We start from the raw sequence: 18,223 nt of genomic DNA on the forward strand, positions 1-18,223 counted from the left end.
CCGCGCTGCAGCCCGCTCAGATCCGATCACGTTGGCGTTGCAGATGACAGACAGGAAGGAGCCAAGCCGGCGCAGGGCAGGTGGGCATGGGGGCGGCCCCCGCACCTCAGACCCCAGCGGAACCACTGCCACGCCGCGTTCCCGCTCCATGTTAACGTCCTCCGCACAGACTGATCTCAAGAGCTGCTGGGCGTGTAGCTAAGATGGCCCTGGGGTGCCTGCTGGGGTGGCCCTCAGTATCCCCCCTCCACAGATCCAAGCTCTGTGTGTGACATGGACGTAGAGGCAGGGACAGAGGCCATGGCAGCACGGTGGGACCGCTGTGTCCAAGGCGGTGACCCAGTGGGTGAAGAAAGCTCCTGAGACGATGCCTGCCAACGCCCTGCTCCACACACACACCTCCCGGTGCAGGGGGGCGGGGGGCAGACCTGGCAGCCTGTGGGCCTGGGGAAGATCTCAGGAAAGACAACCACACAGGACTCCGGGGAGAAGATGCTGGGGCGAAAGAGTAAAACGTGGTCCTGTTCCTGTGTGGTGGTAGCTCAGTTGGAGGGTAGGGGGCTTGGCGGGGCCTGCTTGGAAGGCCTGCAGAGGCCGGCGGGTGGGCGCTGCGGCCCACGTGTCCCCTCACCCCGGAGGACCTGCGGAGGCCGGGCTGGGGTGAGGGAGCACAGGCCTGGTGGTGCTTTACAGAGATGCTTCCAGGCAGGGCACAAAGGAGACAGGACTAAGGCAAAGGTCCTGGGGAGGGAGGAGGCCAGAGGAAGCCGAGGAGGAGCTGTCTGAGCGTGGCAGGCCATGAGGTACTGAGGACATTTTGAGATGGGATAGGAGCCAACAGAGAAAGGCAAGAAGCAACAAGAGAAAATCAGGATAGAGGTGTCCAGTCAGCTCTGGAGCTCAGCTGGCCACCCAGACACGCGCCAGAGTCTAAGGGTCAACAATGCGCACCAGACCCAGCAGGCCAGGTCTCTGGCAGGACCGCCCTGGGGTCATGTGTGAGTTGCAGCGTTGGATCATGTGGGTGGGGTGGGCTGAGCAGGGCCAGGCCCATCCGGCCCGTGGCTGACTCTCCCCCCCTACCTCCCCCATACCAGCTCAGGTTCTCTCACACCATGATCTCCTGCTTCAACAGAGACAAGCAAGGCTGGCTCACGGTGTGGTGTGTTTGCTGATGTTCCACCAGCCAAGGCATCAGATGCCCATGCCCATGTCCAGGCCACAGCTGGCTGGCTGTGTGCAAGGGCAGAACAATCCATTGTCATGGATCTCCACAAGCAAACAACCGCCAGGGGGCTGAAGCCAGGAGAGGCACCTGGTTCCCATGGCTTAGAGCCAGGATTACAGGGATAGAACAAGACAGTTTGGTGAGGAGGGCATAGAACATTGAAACTCTGCTATGGGGGAGAGTTGTGTCAAGGTGATACGCCTGCTCTTCCTGCAGGTATGGCTGCATCCCACTCTCCTCTACACAAGCTCCGGCTCTGTCTGTCAGCCTTGTCTTCTTGTGTGCCAATTTCTCCCATTCCTCCTCCTCTCCCTACCTGACTAGCTAAGCAATGCAAGAGGATAGCAAGGTTGTCCTGGCAGAGATCACAGCTGCAGGGCTGCATGTGCTAGACAACCCCAACGCGGTGGAGTACAGACCTGGGAGCGTCCAGTGGGATGATGCACGCCCATCCCCAACAGCACCCAGCATGCTCAGGGCCCTGGGCACCACCCCTCTGTTCATCTGCACTTTGCAGTCACGTTGACTGACAGGGCCACAGAATTCCAGCAACCTGAGCGAACGAGGCTGTGGCAAAGCAGAATCTGGAGGTGTCAGCTCTTGGCAGCCATGAGACAAATTCTCCTACTAAACCTGCAGTGGTGGAGCCTTTGCATGGTCCAGCTAGCAAAATCTTGAGTGGAAGAAGGGAAAAGACACACTAAACTCTGGGTAGGCAGAGAACAGAGGGGAAACCTGTCAGAAAGCCTCAGGTAGGTAAAGAGCAAGGAAAAAAATGTGTCATTGGGGAGCATTTTATAAGTAAGATTTTTATGAGCATTTTACTGTAGTTGAAGACCATTTGCTGAAGCAATTTGGCTCCTGGAAGAAAAGAAAAAAAAACCATCGTATATTTTGATGTTCTCTTATATACATAGAAATGCACAAACAGCTTGCATGAGAGGAATGATGGAGAAATCGCCCTCAGCCACAAAGAACCATCTGAAAGCCACACCCGGTGCTCAGCACGATCAGGATGCTTGCAGGGGAGATGGAGTCAGCCACGCAGGTACCGCCTCAGGAGTAGTCAGACAGTCGTGGGTCTCACTGAGCTCAAAGCCCCATGTGCGAGCGGAGAGCCAGTTCTCAGCATGGTGGGACCCTCAGGAAGCGGGCCAAGCGGGGGGCTTGGGCCACTGGGGGAGACCCTCTGGAGAGGGCTGAGGGGCCCCTGGCCCCTTCTATTTCCTCCTGGCCGTGCGGGAGCGGCGTGCTCGTAAGACCCCCACTGCACCCCATGGGAGGCTCAGAGCGAGGACTGCCCAATCTGAAGTCCTGAATCATAAACTAAGTAGACCTCTTCTCCTCTAAGTGACTTGTCTCAGCCACTTTGTCACAGCGATAGAAAGCTGACTAACACAACTGTAGACCTGCCTGAAAAGACGAAACCATTTCCAAGTAACCTGGCTGTGTCTCGAGCAGCAAAGATCAGTAATATCTTGAGGCATACCAAATATGCCCTCTCCCACCAGAGTCTAGTTCTCAATATCTGACTTCCAATGAAAAAGTACCAAGTACAGAGAAGCAAGAACAAGAGGAGGAGAAAGTCACTCCGTACAGGAATGAGCAGGAAGATAAGAGCATCGGAGTCATTAGGGTTGATTTCACATGTCCAGGAGAATGGAGGAAGAATAGAAGACTAGACACAAAGGTGTTCTAAATAAGAGTTTATGGATAAAAGCTACAGTGTCTGGAACAGATAACAGGGACTGGGATGAACAGATCCGAATAGAAGACTAGACACAAAAGTGTTCTCCTAAATAAGAGTTTATGGATGAAAGCTACAATGTCTGAAATGGACAACACAGAGTAGGATGAACAGATCAGACACTTCAGAAAGGAAAGGTAAACTTGCAGATATAGAAGGGAGGCTATCTAAAAAGTTAAAAATTATAGGAAGAGGAGCAAAGTAAAAATTATTTTAACACCAAACAAGACAGAGAGATGAGGGGCAATTTCAAATAGCCTGATAGATGCAATTCAAATCCTCAAAGAAGACCGGATAAATGAACAAAAAGCATTGAGGAAATATAAGCACAAATTTCCAAACTTGATGACAGACTCAAAAAGCTCCATTAAGCCCAGACAGTGAGTAACACGGAGCAGCAACGTGGACCAAGTTGCTTGGCGCCAATCATAAGAGAAGGTGTGTGAAGGAGCCAGGAGCGGTGGGAAAGGGCAACAGGCTGTGTCCAGGCAGATTTTCTGTCCAAAATGACGCCAGCTGGAGCCCTGTGCTACTACGCGGCAGTACTTGTAGCGTATTGAAAACAAGCAAACGAACAAAAACTCCTTCAACATAGCACACCAGATCCCCCCAAATACTCCTCATGTGAGGGTGCCGTGCTGAGCACGGCCCGTGGAAGCCTGAGTCTTCAGGACAGGACAGATGGGGTCACACATGCTAGACAGCCGAGTCTGCTTTCTACGTTTTCACCTGTGAAAATGGCTCATCTGTGCCACGCACGTTGCCCACATGGCACCCATCTCTTGCTACTGGGGTCACAAGGTACTGGGTTTGACCCTTGCTAAAGGACAGTAATGCATGACCACATGTCCCTCTCTGCCACCTTACCCCGTCCCTGTACCAGGTGAGGGCCAGCTGGGAAACGCTCTGAGCATCCTTCCAGCTGCCTGGGTGCTGCGTTCCTTGGCTCTGCTCCCCACACAGTGGCATGCAGCCTTTCAGCTGGGCAGGACCTGTCCCTGCCTGGCTGCCCCACCCGGCACCCATTCCTCTCGGCCGCAGCTTGGCACCTGCTGAACTCCCATCTCTCCAGAGACCGCTCAGCTCGTCCTCGTCAGTAACCAAGCGGCAGTCTGCCTGCATCGCCCTTGTCCCCTGCCACATTTTCTACCGCGGTCCCATGGCTCCCTAAGCCTTGGGCCTGGGCCCTGTCTTCCATGTGGAAGAAGTGGCCCCCCATGTCTCTGACTCGACTCCCTGTGCTCGGCTTCTCGGCTCTCCCAATGCCCGAATCCAGACCCCTGCATTCATCTCCTACAAAAACAGCGGCTCATCCCAATGTTCTGGACCAGGCACCCGTCAGCATCCTGTCCCCAACTGCATTCTGGATTTGAGAACAGCTTCCAACAGTCCACACAGCAGGGTAGAGGTCATGGCAGCACTCACCCAGCCTGATGCTTCTCGATGCAGCTGTGGCTGCTCTGAGCCGTGCCGCGCCGTGCGTGCGTGCTGAGGAGCCCGCGGCCCAGCGGGTGCTGACACCCGCCTTGCCGCCTCCACTCCCAGATGAGTTTCACTGCCACCCACGGCTCAGGCACCAAATAGGGCAGCCGTGGGTCCTACCCCACAGCCATGCGGTCGAGATGACAGATTGAAGCCGGCACATACTGATTATGTGTCTAAGTTTAGAGCATGGCGGACGTACTCGAGAATATATCTAGAATCCTCCGGTGACCACGGGTGCTTCCAGCTCCCCAGGAATAGAAGCAGGGCCTGCAACCTCTCTACTTCCACAGTCTTATTTCACAGCATATGCAAGACAGAAATATTACTATTTTTAGTATTTTTACCATAAAGATACTGTACAGAGGGGTTACAGTTACATGAGTAAGGTAATGAGTACACTTCCTATCGAGCATTGTTACCCCCTCCTTTGTTTTTCCCCTCCCCTCCCTTCCCTCCCTCCCAACTCCTCCCCCCACACCACCCCAAGTTGTAAAGTTTGTTTTCAACATAGTGTCTTGTACATCTCATTGTTACAATGGGTTATCCTTTATCCTTGTTTCAGCATTTTGATATTTCCCTTCCCTTCCCCAAATTAGAAAAATGCATATACAAGATGCAAGACATCAGAATCAAACACTGTGACAACAGGGGTTGTACTATGGGGGAAGAACATACAGAGAAATAAAAAAAATCACACAGTACATTAAAACCAACAGCAACAAAGATCAAACCTCTTGCATCCCTAGCTTGGGGCTCATTCCACTTAGCATCATCTTATATGGTCGTGTGTACATAGCTTTTGACCTTTTCTGCTTAAGATGGAAATACTATGAAAGGACTGTGATACGGTGCTGTGCTTGAATCAGTGTGATGCTGAATGAGGAGACTGTGCTTGCTGGTAACTGAGGAATATTCTCACAAAGACGCAGCACTGCTCACATCCTCTTTTCAAGGGCTGGGCACACACTTCATATGGCTCCTAAGTTACTGCTGGCATGTCTGCACTGGGCTGGGGGGGAGGGGGTTTGTGGCGGTGTGCAATTCCCTGTGTATGCAAGAGGACAGAGCCCGGAGCTTCCTCCTGGCTGATTCTGGAGCCACTCCGCCAGTTCAATCCCAGCTGCTTCTGAGACACAGGGGACACAGAAAGAGGCTGCTGGGGGAGGGGAGTGGGGAGAAAGACAGAAGGAGAAAGAGTGAAAAAAAGACAGACAAACATGAGGACAGATGGACAAAGGAGGAGAGAGGGGAGGAGGAAGGGAGGGAAAAGGGATACAGGGAAGAGAAGAGGAGGGGAGGGAGAGAAGGAGGGAGGTGAACTCCGTAGGGAAGAGAAGAAAGGGTGGCCAGGACTTTGAGGCTGTATTTCAGATTCCCCGTGTTTCTGGGCCATGTAGATTTCAGATCAGAATTTCAGATCTAGGCATTTGAAGGAGGTCAGAGGGGGCAGAAAGAGACTTCTAAATCCCTTCCCTGTGGCTTGGGGATTTTTATTTTCTCCAAAGTCAATAGATGCTCCACATTTTCTTTAATGCTTTTTGATAATGTGCTGAAAGTACTCATGGGGGAAGATGTATGACACACATACTTGCTTTTGTCCCATGAATTCCATAGCTAGTTTATATAATTCAGGCCTCTCCCCTAAAGCAAATTATTAATTATGCAGTAGTTACTATGACCAAAAGGCACTGCGTATAGGAAATCAAACACAAAGATGTTCTGGTTTTATTTACCTTGAATCTTAATATTTTCACACACAGTAGAAATAAATTCTGTCAGGAAGAAGGTCTGAAAAATGTCAGCGAAGGATCTCAAATTTACATGCTAGCAGAACATGCTGAGATGCTCTATGATGCTACAAACCCATACAAGGCAGCGTCAACAGGCGGCTCCAGTATTTCCTGCTTGAACATATAAAGATGCCCATGTTGTGTCAAAAAGTGACAAAGAGCAGCAGGGAACGGGTCAGGGCACTGGTGGCTCAAACAAGAATCTTAGCTACTCAGGAGGCTGAGATCTGAGGACTGAGTTGGTTCAAAGCCAGTCTGGGCAGAACAGTCCCTGAACTCTTATCTCTTATTAGCCAGCAAAAAAAGCCAGAAGTAGTGGTGTGGCTCAAGTGGCAGAGCACTGGCCGTCGTGGCTAGAGTACGATTGCCTCCACCAGATCAGAGGGGGCAGACAGAGAGATGATAAACTCACCCCCTCCAGGCCCACCCTCCCTCCACCTCTCTGCGGTGACATTTCCTACCTGGAGGATTCCATTGCCTTTGTATCACAAAGCAGCAATCCTAACACAGCCAAGGGCATCTCACCCGGTGCAAGATTTTTAAACAATTCAACCTCTGGGCCTGGACAAGATGGCTCCGGTCCCTAGAGCAAATGGAGACAGCCTCTCCACACTGCCTGGGGCCCTTGGCAACAGGGATGCAGGGAGAGGCAGGGCGAGGAGAAGAACTGGCACAAGGTAGTGGGTGTGGAAGAAGGCATCAGCGCCGACCCCGACGTCTCCCTTCTCTCCGCCCGGACTCGGATGTGAGCAGAGGTGCTGCACATGGCTCACTGTGTGCTCGTTCTGTGCTCACCGCCTGACTTCAGGCTCTTCAACAACATCACCGACACGATGGACGCTTTGCCCCCATGGTGCATTTTATTACAAGATCACAGAACTGAGAACTATAAGCAATCTGCTAAATGAACCAGAAATTCAACTCTCTACTTACAAGCTAAGTTATGGCGCCCTCTGGTTAAAACGTGAGCTTCCCAAATAGGTTGTTTTGGGAAAGGAAGACGTGAGGTTGAAGGAGGCAGCGAGCTGGCTGACAGGAGATGGGGGGTGTGGAGAGGACTTCATTGGAGGGGCCTGGGTGCCTCTGGCCATGGCCATCCCAGGGGGTACACAGCCAGTTCCCACTGCAGCCTGTGGGGGGCAGGGGGGCCCAGGATCTCTGCGGCGGGGTATATTGTGAATGCCCAGGACTAAACACCGTAGTTAAACATAGCTACGGTTAGAAATAAAAACACATAGTCTTACAATTAACAACTCATATTAATAACAAAGTAACAAATCCGGAGAAAAAGTCTCACTACCTCCTTATTCTACATGTTTGACTATGATCTATGCCACTGAGGTGTTTAGATGAGTGGTATCTGCAGGGGAGAAACACTGAGTCACTTGGTGTTAGTTCCATCTCTTCCCAAGTCTGCATTAGATGGTGTCGTGTTGGGAGCTTAATTCTGCCCCAGAATTACATCACAGTCACTGTCAAATGCTAGGAATCAGGATCACACTCCCATCCCAGGAATGAGCTTTACTCTCTGATATAAAGCAACCAAAGATCATGAAGAGCATCACCATGCCATTGCCTTGGGGGGGAAAAGAAAGGAGGGATAAGATTTTAGAACTTGAATTATTGTCTCCAGAAGCTATTAAGAAGCTATAGCTTGATGAACCATGCTTGATGTATCTACTAGGAGAGGATTAATTTTTCATGGGTGGATACCATAACAAGAGTGTGAGTTTTTTATTTGTGAAGAAATTTTTCAGTCACGGAAAGTGACCCTGAAATGGTACTGCATCATCTCTCATTTGTTGTTCCTTTTGTCATAAGAAGCACTCATTACTTTCTGTCTTGTTAAAATACTGTCTAGCCCTTGTTCTTTCTTAAACATAGTGAGAGGATACATTATCTATCAAGTCTTCAAAAAAAATCTGCCTTGATTGAGATAATCCAGTTGTGTTGACAGACTGTCAAACATCTGGAGAGAAGTTTAGATGATTGTACATGAGCCAATCTAACGTTGGGGCCAGTGAGAATAGGGCCTGGCTCTTTGTAAACAGTGACGTTATACTTTGTAGTTTACCAGCTGCTGGAATGGGAGCACAGGACCGAATACAAGGAAATTCACCTCTTCTATGAACAGGAGTTCCTCTACATGCAAGCTGAATTTGGATATAATCTCAAGATTAAAAACTATCCATGGGCTGGAAAGGTGGCTCAATGGTACAGTGCTTGCCTCACATGCATGAGGCCCTGGGTTCGATTCCTCAGCACCACATAAACAGAAAAAGCTGGAAGTGGTGCTGTGGCTCAAGTGATAGAGCACTAGCCTTCAGCTGAAGAGCTGAGGGGCAGCACCCAGGCCCAGAGTTCAGGCCCCACAACTGACCAAACCAAACATACAATACAAAACAAAACTATCCAAAGGTGGCTGGGTTGATACCTCATACCTGTCATTGCGGATAGACACGTTAAGATCGGGAGGACTGTGGCTCAAGGGCAGCCTGGGAAAAATGTTAATGAAATCTTTATGTCAGCCAGTAACTGGGAATAGCAGCATACAGTTATCACTCAGGCTACGTAAACAGGAGGATCGCTGTTCCCAAAAGTATGGAGAAAAAACTTAAGAGTCTATTTAAAAAATAAGTAAAAGAAAAAGATGGGGATGTGGTTCACGTAGTAGCGAACTTTCCTAGCATGTGTTAGGCTCTGAGTTCAAATCTCACTATTGTCAGACAAAAAAAAAAAAAGAAGGAAATCTATCCAACAGGTAGACAAAGGCATCTGGAAATGGGCGTACAAAGAGATCAGAAAGTCAAACCTGTCCCCAACCACACAATCCTCTCATATCCTATAAAGCAGAATAGAAGACTGTTACTTTGGTTTATGATTTTGAACAATTCTCTAAGTTCAAAATTGAAAGTAAGCTTTGTAAAAGTTGCCCACAAGTGAAAAGTCAAGTTCAAAATTTGCAAGGCTGGACAAAATCCACAACCTGGGAGATAAACACTCGTACCACAGTAACTGCTTGGCTTCTGTACGCTTCTGCTAAGATCCACCAGCACTCCTTGGAGCCTTTAGCCAACAGTGTGAAATCAAATCAGACAGTTTACGGGAAGGCATCGCACCCCATCCGTCAGATAGAGCCCACTAAGCCAACGTGGTAATTTTTAAGATAAAAAGAGCATAATTGCATTATCATGGGAAAATGCATTTTGCATGGAATTACCTCTCATGTTTGAAAAGAGAAGAAACCTAAGAGACTCAAACTTGTGTTTTGTGTTTTTGTTTTGTTTTGGTTTTTTTGGGTCCGGTCGTGGGCCTGAATTCTGGGCCTGTGCTGTCCCTCAGCTCTTCAGCTCAAGGCTAGCGCTCTACCACGAGCCACAGCACCACTTCCGGCTTTTTTCCTTTTTGCTTACGTGGTGCTGGGGAATCGAACCCAGGGCCTCAGGCATGCAAGGCAAGCACTCTACCACTGAGCCACCTTCCCAGCCCTCAAACTTGTGTTTTAAATGCCTAGACTAGCCAGGTGCTGGTGCCTCATGCCCATAATCCTAGCTAGATCTGAGGGTCACAGTTTAAAGCCAGCTTGGGCAGAAAAAATGTACAAGACTCATCTCCAATTAACCAACAAAAACCCAGAAGGGACCTGGGCACTGGTGGTTCATGCCTATAATCCTAGCTATACAGGAGGCTGAGATCTGAGGATTGTGATTTGAAGCCAGACCAGGCAGAAAAGACTGTGAGACTTACCTCCAATTAACCGCCAATAAACTGGAAGTAGTGCAGTGATTCAAATGGTAGAGTGCTCTCCTTGAACATAAAAGCTTGGGGTCAGTGCCCTGGCTCTGAGTTCAAGTCCTATGACCAAGGAAAAAAAAGCCAGAGGTGGAGCTGTGGCTCAAGTGGCAGAGCACCAGCTTTGAGTTAAAAAGCCAGGAGTCAGCACAAGGTTGGGAGTTGAAGCTCCAGTACTGGTGCTTTCTTACACACACACATACCCCAGAGCCCCCTACCCACTCCACACACACACACACACACATACAACCTTACCCACAGGCTTCCTGATGTCTTTGGGCCTGCTAAACACATAACTCAAATTGGACATTTTCAGGTATTTCTCCTCTTGAACAGGGAGAATATGAATGCATGCCTGGGATAAAGGAGTCACGATCCTTACTGAGCTCTTGGTCCTGAAGCACATCTCTTTGTTCTTAGCAAAGATTACTTCAGTGGCAGACCTGTTCCTCCCCGCCTGGGCAGTACTGGCACGTGTGTCCATGTTTGCTCAGGAGGGAACTTGGGCTCAGCTCACACAAGACTGAGTTTCTTCTCCCTCTGAAGAGAGCAGGTGCAGCCCCATGAGTGACCTGCATTTAATTAAGCCAAGTCCCAGAGACCCTGTGCTTCAGCTGGCTGCTTTAGGTAGAGTTTCAGGACCCAGGGAATCTTCATGTCCAGCATTGCCCAAATTAATTAACCTTCTCCGTAGTAGCACCACTCAGGGACAAAGGCCTCTGCCAAACAGAAAGATATTTTGGCCTATCCCCAGGCAGGGCCTCCTGGGTGACTGCGAGGGAGGATGCGCTGTCCATAGCATGGCGTCGGGCTGTCATTACTCATCTGAATTACAGTGGCCGTGTGAGTGTGTCCTCACCCACGGCCTGAAAGCAGCCCAGAATGGAGTCCACACACTCATTACATTCAGGCCGGATTCTAACGCAGGTTTAGGGTTTCATCCATAATGATCACACGGGAAAGTAGCCTGGTGGAATTTTCTATGGAAGCGCAACCTTCTGGCATCTGTTTAGCATTCCCTGCCTCTGCCTGGTGGTAGCGGGACTCACTCCGTCCTTCCAGCACTGTAAGTCAGGCCCCTAACAGCTTCCTAGAAACTGATATGCTCTGAATGCATAGGTTCTGTGGGAAGAAAAGGCCTCGACTCATTACTCCTGCTACGGTAAAAAGTGCAGAGGATGGTGCTTGTCTGGGGAATGACTGCCAAGGGCCATTTGCCATGGACACAGGTTCACTTTCCTGGGCAGGGGCTCAGAGTCCCTCCATCCTCTGTACCCCTCTGGAGCTCGGCCTCTGCTCTGCAGCCCCAGGGAAGCCAGCCCGGCAGGCCCAGCGCCCGCGCCACTGTACCCTGAAGCCCCTTTTCCCACTTGATGACTGGTGCAGAGGCCACTCCTGACCTGAGTGTTGGCTGAGTCAGCACCCCGGTCTGCCCGGGAGCCAAGGCCAAGTTCCAGAACAGCACCTGCTCCCCCTGCATCCTGCTCTTCGGTCTGCTCCCTTGGAAGTCCTGTGGTGGGAACTTGGCGCCTTCCTCCCACAAGGGCTCCTTGCTCTCCTGCTTTTCTCCTAGGAATCCCTAGGTGCCTCGGTGCCCTGCCCCACGGCACCCCGCTGGGCCTTCCCCTGAGCTCACAGGATTTCACAAGGAGGCTTTGGAATTGCACAGAGCAGCGGCAGCGCTTACCCTCTGGGTCTGTGAGAAGGTTGGTCAATGACATAAGTGTACTGAGCCCAGGGAAGAGGCGGGGGGGGGGGGCAGGTTATCCACAGTGCCCCCAGCCGCAGAGCGGCCTATCCACTGCAGGGGAGAGGGCAGGAGAACGGTCCTCCAGGTGTGCAGGGGAGAAGCACAGCTCACTGGGTAGACATCCGGTAACAAGGTACTCCACAGAAGTTTTCTCGTTTGTTTTACAATGAGATGCCAACTCAGGAACCCCTGGCGGGGACGGAGGTCCCAGGCTCCTGCAGCGGGGAGGATGCGTTTTACCCATGCCACAGCCACGCACACTTAAGCCACTCTCTTCTACCTCTGGGGTCCACAGCCATTGTCTGTGGTGCCTTTCCTGGGCAGGACGCCAGGGCCACCCAGCCGCACGTGGCAGGGAAGGGGATCTGAAGGCTCCTGCGTTCTCACGAGGAGCCCATGGTGGGAAATGAGGGCAGAACTTGGGCAGGAAGTTGAATCTGCAGGGAGGCTTTGCCCAGGCCGGGGCAGGGCCCCGCATGCCCTCTCCCCTTCTGAGTCCCATCTGCCAGATTCGTGGTGCTGAGGTACTTGCAGGCTGGCTTAACTTTGGATCTGTTCATGAACCCAACTAACACCTATCTTGGAGGACTTTCCCCGTACAAAGCCTCTGTCACTTCAAGCTCATAGAGCGCCGTGCTGGAACCCAGATGTGCAGTATTTAAAGTGGCAATCCTTTGTCAACTCAATCTTTAATGGGCACCTTAATTTTTCATGGAGTGGGCCGTGGGACTTCACATGGACACCTTGGCCGGGGAACTCACGCGTACGCCGGGCTTTCAGCCGGGAAGCACTGCATTCTCTCTCTCATCACTTGCTAGCCGAGTGTAAAGAGAGGCTGTGCTTGTTCAATACGATTCCCCTGCAAGCTTCCTGCGTCCGACGATTCTGGGTCAGTGCACAGGTTAAATGAGCAACATCACAGATGCAGAAATAACACCGCAAGACGGGGCACCAATTCCACAGAAGCGCGGTTAAGGAAAAAGTAATCAAGCACCTCCCACCTCAGGCTGCCCTTCCTCCCCTCCCACGGGTCTCCCAGCAGGGCTGGGGTGTGGCCTGGGCTGAGCCCCATCTGGTCCTTGTCACTTCTGATTTCCTGCCAGGGCATGCTCCCTTTCCCACAGCCCGAGGGGCAGGCAGCCACACCTCAGAGGCGGTGCGCCCTTGCTGAGAACCTGTGTAGTTCATTAGCCAGCAGGGCTGACCACCAGGCTGCCCCGCTCTGCCTTCCGGAGCCTCTGACCCGGGAAGCCCCCCGCCACACACCTGTGCCCTCACACGGGCCCAAAATCCAGACGGGACATTTCCCTTTTGCTTACACTTGCTTCTGCAATGGGTATTTTCTTTGATGTGTGTGTGTGTGTGTGTGTGTGTGTGTGTGTGTGTGTGTGTGTGTGTGTGTGTGTGTGTGTGTGTGATATCGGTCACCTTTGAGAGATCAGATCTGAGTGTGTTTAGAAATGTCAAAATCTGCTTGCTCTTGGGAATTCTTACTGCACTTAGGCACAGAGACACTGAGATGGGAGGAGGCTGTGTTGGTCTGGGTGCTGGACGGGGCTGTGCTGCAGAAGCAAATGCTGGGCTGGGTGAGTGGGTGAGGGCTGCCTGGGACACACAGGCCTGCATTCCGGCTCACAGGGAACAGCTGCATCTCGTATCCCGTTCCCTGGCTTCCTGGGCCCACTACCACCTGCAGCACAGTCCTGCTCACCACGCCCCCTGTCCCACAGGGGGTCCTCTGTGTGGGGGAGGGGGGGAAGGCTGGAGCCAGCTCTGCAGTCTCCAGGCTTCCTGGGGTAACCTCTCATCAGGTTAACACACACACACACACACACACACACACACACAGACACAGACACACAGACACACAGAGACACACAGAGACACACAGAGACACACAGAGACACAGACACAGACACAGACACAGACACAGACACAGACACACACACACACACACACACAGACACACAGACACACACACACACACACACACACACACACACAGACACACACACACAGACACACAGACACACAGAGACACACAGAGACACACAGAGACACAGACACAGACACAGACACAGACACAGACACACACACACACACACACACACACACACACACACACGGCAAAGCCTCCCTTCAGACCTGGACTCTGCATTCTCAGACAACCTGCCTGAGGCACATAGCCTGGGCCTCAATACTCCCCGTGCCCACACAGAGGAGCCGGAGCCTGCCCCGCCCACTGTACCCCTGCAGGGCTGAGCACTGCCACCCTGCCTACCTGTCAGTCCACCAGGCCCCAGGCCCAGCTTGGGGACAACGAACCAACTACCTGGACACTCCTACATCCTTGAGGGACAGCGTGCGCCCTCCGTGCTGTGCACGCTTCCCAGACCTGGCTGCTGCGGGGTTCCACGGTGTGCGCTCAGCACCGCCCGCCTGCCTTCCCACCCAGGCGGGACCAGGGCCGCCATGGGTGTGGTGTTTCCAGGCTCTCGGCCCCCTGGCTCCTCTACCACTTCGGGGAGGTTCCTTCGGGTCCCAGGGTCCGTGCACAGTGGCTCCTTGTGACCTTCTGCAGGTTACAGAGATGACCAGTCTCCCTTCTTTTGTTGTCATGCAGCTGATTTCTGGAAAACCCTTAGCTCCCATTTCTGAATGTGCACAGAGATGCGTTTCTGCCCCGGGTGAAGCCATTTCGATCTCCAAGATGTCGAGTTGACCCTTGTTTCTTTAGCATCAACAATGAGAAGATCTTGATCTTTCTAGGGCAAGGGCCCTGGACACCCTCCGCAGCCCCCACACACGACACCCTCCCGCGTCGGTCTGTCCTGCCCCCTGCCCCTCCCGTGGCCATTTCCCCGGCTTACTGCTGGCCTCCTCTGTGCTTGGTTCTCCATCTTGGCTGATCCAGGTGTTCCCTGGAGACATGGATGGATGCCAGACTAAGGTCCTGGTGTTACCAACGTGTGGCTCACAGGAGTGTGGCCAGGACATACAAGGCTTGGGTGTGTGCCCTCCCACTGTGCTTCCACCGGCCCATTCCCAGCGAGAGCCCACAGCCAGCCAAACATGGACCCAATCCCACAGATCCGCACAACCCTCAATGACAATCTCCTCCTGCCCACAGCTAACTTCCGTACACTGTGCAGTCACACGCTCCCACAGGACCAGCCTGCAGCGATGGCAGCCTACCACGGAGGACACTCACGAAAGACATCCGAAGGAGTTTGTGCTACAAGATTCCAGAGAGGGCAGGAAACCCACATACTGCACCTTGCAAGTGAAGTCCTGGATTTGAAGGGCCAAGGGGGGGGACCCAATGCAGGGATGGGGGAGGGTAGCGGAGGGGCTGTCATGAGGTGTGCAGGGCCACAGACGTGCTAACCATGCCAGAGCTTTACCCACCACAGCTACCACTACTCTCCTGTTGCTCTGACCCCCATTACCACCATTACCACCCATAGTCTCTCCATCACTACTGCCACCCCATCACGACCAGCACTACCATCATCTCCACCACAATTATTACTACTACCATCATCATCACCATCACCACATTACCATTATCACGATCGTCACCACTATCTTCATCACTGTTACCACCAGCATCACTGTTACCATCATCACCATCATCACATCACCATTACCATCATCATCATCACCATTACCATCATCATCAGACTATCATCATCACCACAACCATTATCATCATCACCTTTACCATCATTACCATCTCCACATCACCACTATCATCACCATTACCATCATCATCATCACCATTACCATCATCATCATCACCATTACCATCATCATCATCACCATTACCATCATCATCATCACCATTACCATCATCATCATCACCACTATCATCATCACCATCACCACAGCACTATTATCACCATCATCACCACTATCATCACCATTACCATCATTATCATTACCACAACCATCATCATCATCATCATCATTACCATCACCACTATCATCGCCATTACCATCATCATCATCACCATTACCATCATCATCACCAACATCACCTCAACACCCTCATCATCAATCTCACCACCGTCACCACCACCACCACCAGTGCCACCATTTATATCATCCTCAGTGTCATATCACAGCCACTCCCAACTTCTCAGGTGTCTCCATATTTCGAGGCAGCTCTCGGATGATAGAGATCTATATTCTGAGGCCCTCTGTCTCTCCAGGTGTTAACAGTGTTATTTGAGGAGGCTAAAACAAGCCGCCTGCCACTCCACACAGTGGGGAAGATACAATGTGCCGGTGTTTGGAGACACTGGTTGGAGGTGTTAACTTCCCAGGTAAGTGGAGACTCAGTGGATGGTCAAACCACGCAGCAGATGCGGTGGCCGTTCTGTCTCCTGGAGGGCCTGCGTATCCATGGCAACACGGAGGCCGGCCTGCAAACTCTGTGCGGCTCCTCTTCGTCTCCCCTGCTTTGGGTGGGTACTGTAAACACAGGTTTGCTTTCTTTTAAGAAAAATTCACACTCCGAGAAGAGAACTCAGGTACAAAACACCTCTTGCTAGCCAGTAATTTTCTGACAAATTAAAACACGGATTCTTCTTTCTGCTGCGTTTCCATTTATGACCCCATTGTGCACCCACGCTTCCCGGGCTTGGTGAGTCAACTCGCTCACCCAGCAAAATCTTCCCATTGTTCACAGAAGCTCAGCTGCACTCACAGGGCAACTGCGTTTTCACTAACACGCATGCAGTCACACCGACGGCATACCCAGCATGCAGCACACATGCGCTCTAAAGACACTTTGAGGAACATCCTAACACAGTCCCTCCTGGAGCTGTTTCCCCTCTTCCCCCACCTCTGGTGTCTCTGTCAGGACACAAGGTTGTCCAGCATGTACTTTGTTCAAGACAGGCTGCACATCCCAAAGATCATTTAATTCACATCACAGCAGCTTTTAACAGTAACACAGCTAATTCCTTTCGGAGGGGTTTCTCAACCCCAGTGCTTCTGGCAGTGCGGGTGGGGTGCATGCTGTGCACCGGATGATGTGGAGCAGTGGCCCAGAATTCCACCCTTGGGATACTAGGGCCACCACCTCCCGTGGGTGACACCACAAGTGTGCAGAGAGTCTGGTGACCGCTCTCTGGGGAGCCAGATCAGCCCTAGTGAAGAATCCCTGGCCTATACTCCAACCTCAGATTCTTAACCAAGCTATGATGACTCCTACCCCACCCATAACTAACACATTCTAGCTATGAGTGGAAAGGCTCCCCTGTGTCTGAAGAACATAGACCATGAATTCAGCACACACACAGGTGGGAAATGGGCTCTTGAGCATTTTGTAGGACCCATTCATTCACCCACCCACTAATTCATCTCTCTCTCTCTCTCTGTCTTTTTCCACCCATTCAGTATCTATCTACCCACATCTATCCATCTACCATCCATCTGTCCGTCCATCTGTCTGTCCATCCCTCCCTCCATCCAGTGCCTCTTTTAGGAGAGCACTACTCCCAAGGGGCAGCATTAGAGATGTGGAAGGCGTTTCGGTTGTTTTAAGGTCCTGGTTCCATAGCACGATTCAGGTGTGGGCCAGAAATGCCAGAGGACCCTGGAAAACACAGAGAGCTGTCTGGGTACCTCTCTGACCCACTGGCTAGTCCTAGACGTTTAGAATCGACTCCAGACCTAGACTTCATTTTACAAATAACGCTCACTTTTCTGTGCAGGACAGGTGCCACACAAACAGAAGGGAAGCTGCTAGATATCTCGTCTCCTGAGCCATCTCAGAGAAGAACCAAGGCCGGGACACAGAGTCAACAGTGAATGCTGTGTTGGTCACGTTCATGCGGGGGCTCCAGGACCAGCCTTAGGCCTCATGGCTGGGAATCCCAGAACAGTGCCACCTGAATGTTCATGTACTACTTTCCTGCTCGTCTTCCTTTGCATTACAGCTCTTTAAATTCCGATCGCTTTAAAAGTACATGCCAGGGAGAGGGAAGCCCCCGGGACCTTGACGGTGGTGTTACACAAATGTACACGTGAGACAAAATTACAGAGAACTTTTTGGGGGTGACAAAAGGTACTAAAATTAGATAGTGGCGGTGGTTGCGTAACAGAATATATACTAAGAACCATCGGCGTGCATCAAATGGGAGAATCTTATGGAATGCAAATTATATCTCAATACAGCTGTTAATAAAAGGAAGTGATTCTCAAGTGCCCTTGGAATGAAGGGCAATTGTGAATGGGACCTGCTAGCCCAAATTGCCCAGGGAATTGCCTTCACCAGAGGGAGGATGGCCTGCAGTGTGCCGACTCTTCAGTGGCCTTGGGCAGGTGACTCCTGACCCTGGCTACCATCTCTACTCTTCCTTGCATGCAGCTGATCCCTCCCTGTTTTTAGGGGGTCTGTGCTCATGCCTTCCTGTGCGTGG

Source organism: Dipodomys merriami, unplaced genomic scaffold, assembly GCF_024711535.1.
Source record: "Dipodomys merriami isolate MVZ:Mamm:240054 unplaced genomic scaffold, mDipMer1.0.p SCAF_665, whole genome shotgun sequence".
Classification (NCBI taxonomy): domain Eukaryota; kingdom Metazoa; phylum Chordata; class Mammalia; order Rodentia; family Heteromyidae; genus Dipodomys; species Dipodomys merriami.